Genomic DNA, 10,492 nt, shown 5'->3' on the forward strand with positions numbered 1-10,492 from the left:
GAACACACTGACAGGTAACAGTGACAAGCAATGGCAGCCACATGCTGTGGGTTACAAGTACCTGCTGAGTGTCCCTTCTCTGAAATGCTTGGGACCAGAAAGTTTTCTGATTTTGGATTTAAAAAATTTGCAAATACATCACGTGGTATCTTGGGGATGGGGACCAAGTCTAGACATGAGATCCTTTTATGTTGCATACACTGTATTCACATAGCCTGAAAGCAACTTTATGCAATATTTTAAATAATTTAATGTATAAAGCACAGCTTCGCATGGAATTTTCCACTTGCAGCATCATGTTGATCCTCCAGATTTCAAATTTCTGAGCATTTGGGTTTGGGATTCCAGACCTGGGTGCTCGATCTGTATTCCAGCTCCCACCAGCAGAGTTCCAGGCCAACATCAGGCCCAAGAGACACCCACCTCAGTTCTGAAATCTCATTGGTGAGAGTCTGTTTCCTCGAGGCCAATCTGCCATCAGTCCTGGTCCTGGCAAGAAAACAGAAATAGCCCTAAGCATTTCAACAGAGAGAACTCGACCCAAGAAATCGGTTAAGCAGGTAAAAAGGCAAAGGCAGGAAACCGAGGCCGTGAAGATAGCAGTGGAACCAGTTCCTGCCATCACCAACCTCAGGGCAGAGGTTGGGAGGATGGTGCCTGGAGCTGAGAGCAGAGCCCACAGAGGACGCTGCTGAGCCGGCGGGCAGGCGCAGGCGAGGTCCTGCAGGAAGAGTGCTGCTGGCTGGTGCCACACGTCCACAGGGCACAGCGAGGTGGGCCAGGCGTGCTGATGAGGACAAGGGCAAGCAGGTCCCTTGGGCTCCAGATGCCCTGTCATCTTTGTGCTGCTCTCCCACTGCTGTCCCTGCTGCCTGTCCCTAGCAGAAGCCATTGGCATAGGGGAACTGCGTGTTCAGTCAGCCTCAGCAGCAAGCTGTGGAGCAGAGGAGGGTGGCACTGAGCTCAAAGACCATGGCTTACGATCCTTCAAGCATGGCCTCTGGGGTCCTATGGGCCTCGCTGCCCACCAGTCCTGCAGCCCCTCATGTGAGACAAGCTTCGTGCCCTCTCTGCAAGTGGGAGGGGTGAAGTTCTCTTTCCTTATGATCCAACGCACCTGCTCAGGTGACTGAAAGCCAGGGACCAGCCAGGCATGGTGGAGCACCCCTGTAATCCTAGGGGCTCAGGAGGCCGAGGCAGGAAGATCTCAAGTTCAAGGCCAGCCTCAGCAACAGTGAGGCACTAAGCAAGTCCCTTATAAAAATGTTGCCCTATTGCACGGAACCCCCACGCATCCCTCTGTGTACTTAATACAGGGGCCCACATGTCACCACCTTTCCATGGGCTCAGCCTGGTCCTTGGAGCACGACAAACTCAAGTTTTGCTTTTTGGAACTTTATGAGTCTTGTGAGGGCCCAGGCTGGTCTTGAACTCCTGGACTGAAGCAATCCTCCTGCCTCAGCCTCCAAAGTAGCTGGGATCACAGGTCGACGCCACACTTGGCTTGGAATTCTTTTTTTCCCAGTACTGGGGACTGAACCGGGGGTGCTCTAGAACTCCACTACTGAGCTATATCCTCAGTCCTTTTTACTCTTTATTATGAGATAGGATCTAATACACTGCCCAGGCTGGCCTTGAATTGCCATTCTCCTCCTCAGCCTCCAGAGTCACTGGGATTACAGGTGTGAACCACCACACCTGCTTGGCTTAGAATTCTTTTAAAAGGTATTTTCTATTCACAGTTGGTTGAATCCATGAAGGCAGGTATGGAGGGTCAAATGTACTTTGGCTGGCACTTGTAGGTACTTCGAAACATTTTGTTGGGTGGCTGGGGTTGTGGCTCCGTGGTAGAGCGCTTGCCTAGCATGTGTGAGGCACTGGGTTCGATTCTGTGCACCACATGTCAATAAATAAATAAAGGGTAAATTGACAACTAAAAAAAAATATTTAAAAATTTGGTTGGATGAAGGAAAATGTCTTAAGTGTTTGTCAAGTTTGGTAGTAATATTCTAATTTTAAGAGATCACATATAAGTTATAGACAAATGAAAAGTTTTTAATGGGAGTTGAAGCATCCTGGGCTTAAATCTTTTAAGAATCCCTGATCTACAGAAAACTGTAAGCTAATAGAACTTCCATTTACAATCAAATGCTTGTCATTTACTCTCTGGTAGTCTAAAATCCTCCATCTCCACAAAATAGTTTTTTGTCTAATGTAGGTAAATATCTGTGGCCTGAGGATAGGAGGTGTTTTGTTTGTTTGTTTATTAGGGAGGGGTCTTGCCTTGATGCCCAGGCAAGCCTAAACTCTCACTCACCCCCCCACCACCCCCCCTCGAGACTGCAGAGGGGGCCTGTGGCCTCGGGGCCCAGCATAGAAGGCGTTTGTAAAGTGGGGAGTGTTATTCATGTTTTCTTTGAAAGATGGCTGTTCTTTTAGTAAGAATGGGAGAAGTAGCAAAACCACACTGTCCCCTCCCAGGAACACAAGCCATTCGACAGGAAGACACTCCTCCTTCCTCGACAGGCATCTTCTCCTGGTCAGGGGAAGCCAACAGGTAGCCGGGGTCTCTGGCTCCAAGGTGCCCAGTGACAACCTCAGAAGCTAAGATGGTGCCGGTCTGATACTGATCTGAGAGGCGCGTGAATCAAGGGCCGCGGAAGTGAGCTTGCCCAGCATGGTCAAGGCCCTGGTTTCCATCCACAGCACGGACAGGAAGGAGACCAGGGAAGGGGAAGAAAGCAGGGGAGGGGTGGGTGTGGGGGGGGGACACCCACAGGGGACAAGAGGGCCGGGTAGCGTGGGGCTTCTTCTGAATAGTGGAGGAGAGAACAGAATGCTTCCCTGTTCCAGGTGGAGCAGGCAGGGATGGAGCTGGTGGGTTTGGAGCCTGATGGCGTCTGACCGTGGTTGTGAGGGTGGGCAGGACCACCACCCACAGCCTGTTCTCTGGTCCATAATTCCCAGCTGGGCGCTGGTCTGCCTACTGGGACATTTACACCACCGTGAATGGTGCAAATGACTCCTGAGGTTTTCATTTTGCTGAGCTTATTTCACATACAAAATTGGTCTTAGAACAATGTTCTTTCTACATTTTGGCATTAAAATATCATTTTTTAAATAAATTGACTGTTATGAGAAATGACAGTTTTGTTTTGTTTTTCTTCCTCTCACTTAGATGTACAAATGGTTGATACACCTATGCAGGCAGCCACCTAAACAAAAATAAAAAATCAAAAAAATATCCCTTTTTGAGACCCTGTTGGTGTGTGGAAGCTGGAAGTCTGGGAAGCAGTGTGTTGGTCAGCTTTCCATTCCTATGACAAAATACCTGAGGTAACCCACCAACAAGAGGAAAGATTCACTTCAGCTCACAGTTTGGAGGCTTCAGTCCAAGTCCATTGTCCCTATTTCTTTGGGGGGTTGTGACAAGACAGTGCGGCATGGCGGGAGCAAGTGGCAGATGAAGCTCCTCACTTTGTGGAAGCTCCTCACTTCAGTAAAGAATGAAAGGAAGGGGTCCCAAGGTCCCCTTCAAGGCACAACCTCAATGACCTCACTTCCTCCATGAAGCCCCACTTCCTAAGGTCTCCACCACCTCCAGACAGTGCCACAGGCTGGGGACCGAGCCTTTAGCTGGCCTTTATGCACAGTGATGAAGTCCCCGGGGGCTCCTCCCACAAGACATGGTGAGCCAAGGAGAGGAGAGTTGGGGGACAGGACATCAACAGAGAACAGCACTCCATCTTTTCCCAGGTAAGAGTTAACAACAGGGGCTGGGGATGTGGCTCAAGCGGTAGCGCGCTCGCTTGGCATGCGTGCGGCCCGGGTTCGATCCTCAGCACCACGTACCAACAAAGATGTTGTGTCCACCGAAAACTAAAAAATAAATATTAAAAATTAAAAAAAAAAAAGAGTTAACAGCAAAGTCATTGGTGAGAATCCCCAGGACTTCTGAGATCACCCAGCTCTTCTAAGTAGCGATCAGAGAACTTTCTCTCGGATTATGCCCTTTTAGAAGGAAAAAACAAAGGGCTGCTTTGTACATTCCCAAAATTGCATTAATCTGGAAAAAAGAAATCACTTGGTCCTTAGGTGAACTGAGCCCTGACCTTTGCATGGCTTGAGCAACTGGGTTTTATGCACTTCTCTGAACCTGTGGCTCAAGAGCGGTTGGTCGTGTGTGCACCGGGGAGAGGGTGCTTTGCTCTGAAGAGGACCTGAGAGCTGGTGTTTTCAATTTCATTTGTGTTTTTGTTTTTGTTCTGTGAGGTGGAGTCTCACTGTGGCCCAGGCTGGCCTTGAACTTGTGGATCCAACCTGAGCTTCCCTCTTCCCCACAGGCACATACCACTTGAAATTACCATAACGAGCTAAAATTATAAATTCAAAGACCTAACGTTTTCTCTTTCTTGGTTTCTAATTTTTTTTCTTTCTTTGGCAGTGCTGGGGATGCAGCGGGGCTTCATTCATGCCAGGGAAGTGCTCAACCACCAAGCCACATCCCAGCCTCCCAAACCTGCTGTTCTTAAACCCTTGTGTTCACTTCATAAATCTTATTAATCTATTCAACAACCCAATTCTGTTAGTAAGTCAAAAGATTTAGCTTCCCCTTATTCTTTAATCAATGCTCAATTTGTGCATAAATTGGACAGGTTAAATTCTCTCCCAAGCATACTATTTCCAAACTTGATTGAATTGCCTTGGACATTTCAATGATGAGTGTGATGCCTGATTTCTTTCAAGCATTCCAAATACACAACTAGGTGCTTTCATAATTTGCAAAGACAAAATCTCCCTGAGTACTTAAGTGGCTCGTGTGCTTAAGAAGGCTGACTTAGAACCCTAGAGAACCCGGTTCTCCTTGCCAATCCAACATCACAATCTCAACCAAAGCCCACAAACCACGGAATTCTAAAACCTCTCACGACAATGACAGAGGGTCAAAAACATTCTCAGCAACTGAGAGACAAATCTCTTATTCCAGGTCCTCGGTCTGGGTCGGAGGCTGGAAAGCTGCGCCTGAGTGAGAGGCTTGGCTTAGTCTGGCATCTCAGGATTGGAGACAAGGCTCCCTGCTACCTCATTTCTTTGCCCTGGTTGATTTCTTTGCTGTCAATATTTTTTTGGGGGGAGTGGGGTACCAGGGATTGAACTCAGGGGCACTCAACCACTGAGCCACATCCCAGCCTATTTTGTATTTTATTTAGAGATAGGGTCTCACTGAGTGCTTAGCACCTGGCCGTGGCTGAGGCTGGCTTTGAACTCAGATCCTCCTGCCTCAGCCTCCGAGCCACTGGGACTGCAGGCTCACCACCTCACCTGCCAGATTTAGACTCAGTTTCAGAGGTTTTAATTTGGTCACTTGGTTCCTTTATTCTGGGCCTGTGGTGAGGTGGCACATCCAGGCTCGAGCTCGCAAGGAGCGGGTCTCGTGACAGTTGAGAGGGAGAGGCGGAGAGGGCCCAGGGACTGGACACCCCTCCAGCGCCCGCACACCCAAGGTCGCCCTTGTGGTAACTGGGCCACCGCCTACAGTTCCCACCACCTCCCCGGAGTCCTTATCACCGGACCAATCCCCTGGGAGATCAGAGCCCTCAGACCAATGCCCTGTTCGGGGGATCCAGCCTCCAACACGGGAGTCTGGGAGTCTGGGGCACTCCAGATCCCAGCCCCTCACTTCAGTTGTCTGACTGGTACGCAGCGGGCTTAGCACGGCGCCTCGTGTTCTCAAGCTGATCTTGGAAATGTCTGCATGGCTTTGCTTCACCCTCCTTAGTCTGCTGGTCCCTAGGAGGTCACAAGTGACTCGTGCCTTTTTTGCAGAATGGTTAATTTCTTTCTTGAATTATTGTCATGCAGCCACGGGAGCTGGCTTCTGGGGAGTCTTGGAATGCCCTCTGCTTTTCGTGACAAGTAAGTGTGTCACGATGGCTGTGACTCCTCTCAAGACACAGGATCAGATGCTGAAGGGCCAGCAGCCCAGGGACCCTGGGGAGGTGACACTGATGAGAGGACTTTAGGTAGCACCATGTGCTGTGATGTGTCCACAGAGGTTCCTGTGTTGGGGGCGTGGTCCCCAAGGTAGTGGGTGTGGGTGGGCAGTCAGCCCTCAGGACCTGTCCAGAGGCAGTGGTACCTTGAAGGGGTGAGGCCTGTGGGAGGAGTGTCCTCCTGGTCCTTAGGAGGCAGAGACCCATCTCAGGGAGTGGGTTTGCTCACCTAGAGAGAGGGTTAGGTTGTAAACAAAGTGAGTTTAACCAGGTGCAGGGGCAAGTGCCTGAAACCCTACAACCCAGGAGGCTGAGGCAGGAGGATCTCAAGTTCAAGGCCAGCCTGGGAAACATAGTGAGTCCCTTCTCAAATGTTCTGCTTTCTCCGCTGGTTCTTCTGCTCCTTCTTACCAGGTGAGCTTTCTCACCACATGGTGCTATCAGCCATCACCAGAAGCTGCTATCAGGGCCATGCTCTTGGACCTTCAGGACTGTGCCTAAATGAAACCTTTTGCTTTATAAAGTACTCTCAGGTATTTTGTCACAGCCATACAAAATGGAGTAAGACATGAGTTTGCATTTATGGATCTGTTAAGCCTCCATCTTAACTCAATACTCTTTTGGTTGAAAACAATCCTATTCTATAATAAAATCTTCACTTGTTTCCCTCTTTCTGATCTACCACTTCCTTCTTCTCTGACATAGCCATGCCCTCTTGCCATGTGTGAAGTGCCATCCTGTGTTATTTTCCCCAACTATTTGATTGAATCACACTGTTTGTCTAGCATTTTTCTGACTTTTCTGTCATGCAAAATGCACCTATTTAGATCTTAGAGTCTAAGCAGCACAATCTCACCTGGTTATAATTACAGCTCCATTTTCTCCTAAAATCCTTTTTTTTTTTTTAACAGTAGTTTTCTGGATCCATTTGAGCATTTGAGGTCAGCACTGCGGTTTATAGTGTTCAATCTGCAAGACTGACAAAGAAAATATCCTTCAGTACTTCGCATGACATTCGAAGCTGTATGCTGCTTGGTGAACAGAAGCAGTGAACATAATGGTAATCAATACTACTTTACCACCAAACTACGCTTTGATGTTTGTCTTCTAGGGTTTGAGATTGTAATAATCAGTGCTCAGGAGGACAGAAGAGGGACAGGCAGCCAAGGGCCTTCAGTCACTCAGGACATTAGTTCACAAGCATGTGCCTCTTACTGTGCCACGTCAGCACCTCCCCCCAACCCCCCCCCCAATCGTGCTCCAGTGCCAGGACACAGGGTGTGTGGGTGGGCAGTCAGCCCTCAGGACCTGCAGGGGACCCTGACCTGCTGTGTGCTCTCCACTGTTGCACTACACAGCAGAGCGATTCAAGTGGAGAACAAAATATCTGCCTGGAAAGGCACAGTAGGCAGAGTGCTGAATTGCTGTGGATGATTTTCTATTAAAATAGCTGTTGCAGAGGCATTCTCCTGGAATCCCACCTGCTAGGGAGGTTGAGGCAGGAGGATCACAAGTTCAAGGCTAACCTGGGCAGCTTAGTGAGACCCCATCTCAAAAATAAAATTAAAGGGCTGGAGGTGTAGGTCAATGGCAGAGTTGCCAGCCTAGAACGTGCAAGGCCCTGAGTTCAATGCCCAGAAATAGAAAAAGGGAAGAAAAAAAAACCTAAATGTCACTCTTCTGGCCTTTGCTGGCCTCTTAGGCAGAATGTGCTGAATGCCCCTATCTAAGATGCCAGGGGTGGAGGTCAGGTTGCTGGGAGGGGAGCTGTTGTCTGTTGGTCCAAGCACAGGCCTGACCCCACCTGTGCCTTCAGGACAGGACAAACTGCGCTGCTCCTCCCCCATAGCTTCAGTCTTGAAAACTTTTTTATTGAAGCACATGTGCGTTCAGAAGAGCACATATAACCTTAACATAAAACTCATCGAATTGGCCACAAATTGAATGTATCTATGCAATCGGAGCCACATTAAAATGCAAGGTTTCATTTTAATAATATGAATAATAATTTTGCACAGGACATGAATGCAGAAGACAAAAAGAGCGTTGTACAAATTAGTCTCCCTCCCACTCCTTTCTCCAGCCACCCAGTTCTTGCTAGAGATCAAAGCATCGTTAGTGGTTCCTTAATCGGTGGGTTTTTAAACAGACGGGCTTTTAGACACCTGCAAGATCCTGGCTGCGGTGTGCGCCTGGATGACGCTGGCGCGGTCTTTGTGAGCCAGAGCTGCTCAGCGGGGCGACTGTTCTGGGCAGGACCCGGCACCGTGGTCCACGCCGGCAGCTGGCGCGGCCTGGCTGGGACAACAGCCTCTCCTGGCTGTGGGAGAAGCCAGCACAGACCCAGGAGTTCAGAAGCGAGCCCTCGGGGCGCTCGGCCGCCACCAAGGAAGGTCCCGGCGGATGCCGGCCCGCTGGCTGGCGCCTGGCCAGGTCAGTCCTGGGAAAAGGGACAGAGGAGCCTCGAGGGGCAGCCTGTCCCCGCGACGCCGGCAGGAGGCAGTACGTCAGGCTGGGCGTGGAGCCCAGGGCCCTGGCGGGCTCTCGCGGGTCCCTGGAACGCTGTGCGCTGTAGGTCGCGCCCGCCCGCGCCCAGGCGCGCAGCCTTGGTGGCCAGGCCCTGCGCCTGTGCAGTGTGGGAATTTCCAGGAGAGATTCCAAAAATAGCCCAGCGTGGGTGTGAAGGGCCGCAGCAATTGGTGAGCTGCAGCACCTGCTCAGTCCAAGCCCCAGCACCGAGCCTGGGCGGGAGGCCGGCCGCGCCTCTAAACCCGCAAATACGGCCTCCTGGAAGTGGGGCAAAGGTCTCCGCGGAAACCTGTGGCGGGGTGTTCAATGGGTAATTTCTTTCCTTTGAAGAGGGTACACTTGTAACCGATTCATTTTTTTTTTTTGTAGTTGTAGATGGAGAGAATGTCATTTTTTTTTAAAATTTGTTTATTGGTGAAGGCAGTCCTGCACCCACTATCTGACAGGATCACAGTGTGGGGGATGCTGGGGCAAGGCTGCACCATCTGGAAACTGGAACCATTAGGAATGTTAAGTGTTTTGTTTGTGATACTTATGATATGGATAACAGGGCATATGTCAATCAACAATAAAAGTAAGTATTGCCTGAGATTGCAGGAAAATTCCCAGAATGAGACTAAGGATTCAATGGAGACATGCCATGAGGTGCGTTTCAGTATCTCTCAGGATACAAACAATAGTGTCATTCCTCAAGCCTGAGCAACAAGAAATATTGATCCCATGGTTAACAATTTACACTAGCCACCCCCACACACACACACACAACCCCATCCTAAAGCCACAACCTGTATAATAGCCTAGCTACAGAAAAACAATTGCTGTGCCAACAGTACAAGGATCATTCTATGTAGCTTATGGACAAGAGGCTAACGAAAATACATTCCTCAACCAATAGACCCTCCTTTGCTTTATGTAGAAACTTATGATGAAAATGGAAAACACATAGTTAATATAAATGACAAATGAGTTGAGGTGTAAAGCCTGCCCTTCAGTTGAAGATTACAAAGACATAAGAATTGATGTGCTTTGACCAAGGATCAAGGAAGTTCTTTAAGAGAGCAATTGAGGGCTGGGGATGTGGCTCAAGTGGTAGCGCGCTTGCCTGGCATGCGTGCGGCCCAGGTTCGATCCTCAGCACCACATACCAACAAAGATGTTGTGTCTGCCGAGAACTATAAAATAAATATTAAAAATTCTCTCTCTCTCACTCTCTCTTAAAAAAAAGCAATTGAATGAAAAAAGGAAATTACCTTGGACATTAAAAATAGAATAATTTTAAAATTAACATAGATATATTTTAGAGGCACTTCAGAATAGTAGGCTTTTAAATACTAGACTTTCACTACTTTAAGTATGTTTTACAGGGATTTTAGTTTAGAAGTAAGAAAGCTTACCAATAATCATAAATATGCTTTAAAGTTAAAGGTTAATGAAATAATTATAGGTATGCTTTAAAGTTAGAAGTGAATAACAGGGGCTGGGGATGTGGCTCAAGCGGTAGCGCGCTCGCCTGGCATGCGAGTCATGTAGTCTAGTTGCATCGCCTAGTACCTAGTGATTGAGGTAAAAATGTAAAAGCTTAATCATGATTGTCTAAGGTTGCAGAAAAATATTTTGAACAATGTACTCAATATCTTAGGTAATCAATGTATGTTAGAAAAGATTGTAATTCTTGAAAGTTATGTAAATCAAAAAAGTTTTGGGCTTTGAAGCTATCCATTAACTACCTGAAAAAAACACCTGTAAAAAAGGTATAAAAATAAAAGTCCCTCCAGGGTCAATGAGATGTCTTCTTGAGGTTGCTCATAACTTGTAACCTGTCATCCTGACTCTTCTTCTTTCACTGATGCCACTCCTCCTTCAGGAACACCCTGGACCCTCACCTCTCCCCCTGCTGGGGCTGGACCTCGGCAGTTTATTTTATTTGTTTTTAAAATTAATTCATGGGCTGGGGATGTGGCTCAAGCGGT

At 48.3% G+C, this 10,492-nt stretch overlaps 1 long non-coding RNA gene across 1 annotated transcript; it reads right to left on the reverse strand.

The window, feature by feature from the left end:
* Positions 1-272: 272 nt before the first annotated feature.
* On the reverse strand, positions 273-8,836 carry LOC120884580 (uncharacterized). The gene is made up of 3 exons (XR_005727015.2): positions 8,159-8,836; positions 6,850-6,970; positions 273-489 (listed from the first exon to the last, which is right to left on the reverse strand). It is a non-coding gene; the product is annotated as an uncharacterized LOC120884580 (long non-coding RNA).
* Positions 8,837-10,492: the final 1,656 nt, after the last annotated feature.

Source organism: Ictidomys tridecemlineatus, chromosome 13, assembly GCF_052094955.1.
Source record: "Ictidomys tridecemlineatus isolate mIctTri1 chromosome 13, mIctTri1.hap1, whole genome shotgun sequence".
In the NCBI taxonomy this organism is placed as follows: Eukaryota; Metazoa; Chordata; class Mammalia; order Rodentia; family Sciuridae; genus Ictidomys; species Ictidomys tridecemlineatus.